Raw genomic sequence first — 1,696 nt, forward strand, 5'->3', positions numbered from 1 at the left:
TATCGAAAATATGTTGTTTGCTCACTCAAGAGCCGAACACAGTCTTCTTGAACTGCCCCTTACAACTTATTTAGAGTCGGCAGCATTACTGCAGCAGTATACGTACAATCAGCACCAGCAGCAGAAGTTGCTAAGCGGGCGAGTTGTTCAAAATTACTTTGACACGCTCTTATTCATTTAACAATAAAGTCGCGTCACGATAATTTTGAACACCTTGCCCGCTTAGCAACTTCTGCTGCTGACTGTACTGCCGACTGCATTAAAGCCGTAAATGTAAAAATCGATGTTGCTGCTCGGATTTTCGACATTTGCGCCAGAAGCACAGTCGGCTGTAATATTACGCTGCACTTCTGAAGCAGTAATGCTGATGCAGTCTGAATTCGAACGGTACCTTTATGACTCACCATGAAGATGGTCTCGCTATTTAAATACACGAAAAATTAAAGAATTGAAAATCCTTCTTCAAAAGTAGTTTAAGACTAATTTTGTATCAAGCAGAAATGTCTGCGGACGATGCTATTAAGCTTTGAAACAAACTAAAAAGGGGAAATTTCGCTGTCTTGGTCTTGTCTTGGTAGATGTCGCTAGGACCTCCTCATATATGGTGGAAATATTCGCTGTATTAGGAAGGTATTGGTAGCTCAGATGGAAGAGCACTGGACTAGCGATCCGGTGGTCGCGGGTTCAAGTCCCGCTCAAGACAGTGAATTTTACACTTTAAAGGTTAAGACTCTTTTAATGACAACAAGAAGAAAATAGTATGCCCCATAGGCTCTGTTAATATCTAAAACCACATTCAAGAGACTTGCGGAAGCTTTGTCCCCAGTTAAAGTTCGCAGCAATGAATAAACTTTAAAAGCTCGTAGAGCGTGCTAAGGCAGCTTTAGGAGAGCTTAGCTCCACTATATTTTTACAAAGCCCCAGGCGCGTCATTATGGAAGTTTTATTAAAAAAGCTCTGAGCGGGTATAAACACCTCTTTGCGTCTGTTTTTAAAAGATTTTGTTTAACTCGTTTTTTATTAGATTGCTCCTGTTTTTTATAAACACCATCAAGTTTCTATTATAAGTCCGAATTTTAGACATATGTCTCTTCTCACCAAAGAGTCCTCACTAGCGTCAAATGCATTAGGGACTATACCATACACCTTTAAATTTCTTTGGAGATACATACCTAATCTGAAAGTTTTTGTAATTTTTTTCCTTCGTAGGTATACTAACTGAGTTAGCCGATTGCCAATTCTGATCTATGTCAAAGACCTTTTTATCTTGCTCCAAACGCAATGCTCCAAATGCTCTTGAGTGTATTAAATCCAAATCCAATCCTTAGACGGGCAATCCTGTAACCGTTTCGTCGCATTGTTGCCGTGCTTCATTCCAATTTCATTCACACACATCTCTTACAGAGATGGATTCGAGAGAGTAACTCTCTTAATTTATTAGCCCTGTAATGTTCAACTCTGTTGGGGTGTAGAACTCATGTTTAGGTAGTTTGAGTCATAACCGATGGCCAGATAAGAATGTTGCTGTTAGTAGTTTTTTTTGGTAGCCTATTTCGTGTCCCACTGCTGGACAAAGGCCTCCCCTTTCTTCCGCCAACCATCACAGTTTGGTGCATGCTCCCACCACCAGTCGCTGCAAAATGAGTCGAGGTCGTTCCGTTTTCTCTTTTTTGGTTTGCCTCTGCCCCTGCATTGG

At 40.8% G+C, this 1,696-nt stretch overlaps 1 non-coding gene across 1 annotated transcript; it reads left to right on the top strand.

Moving 5' to 3' along the window:
• The first annotated feature begins 630 nt into the window (after positions 1–630).
• On the top strand, positions 631–703 carry Trnaa-agc (transfer RNA alanine (anticodon AGC)). Its single transcript has one exon. It is a non-coding gene; the product is annotated as a tRNA-Ala (tRNA).
• Positions 704–1,696: the final 993 nt, after the last annotated feature.

The sequence above is a fragment of the Cydia splendana genome, chromosome 17 (assembly GCF_910591565.1).
Source record: "Cydia splendana chromosome 17, ilCydSple1.2, whole genome shotgun sequence".
NCBI classification, from domain to species: Eukaryota; Metazoa; Arthropoda; class Insecta; order Lepidoptera; family Tortricidae; genus Cydia; species Cydia splendana.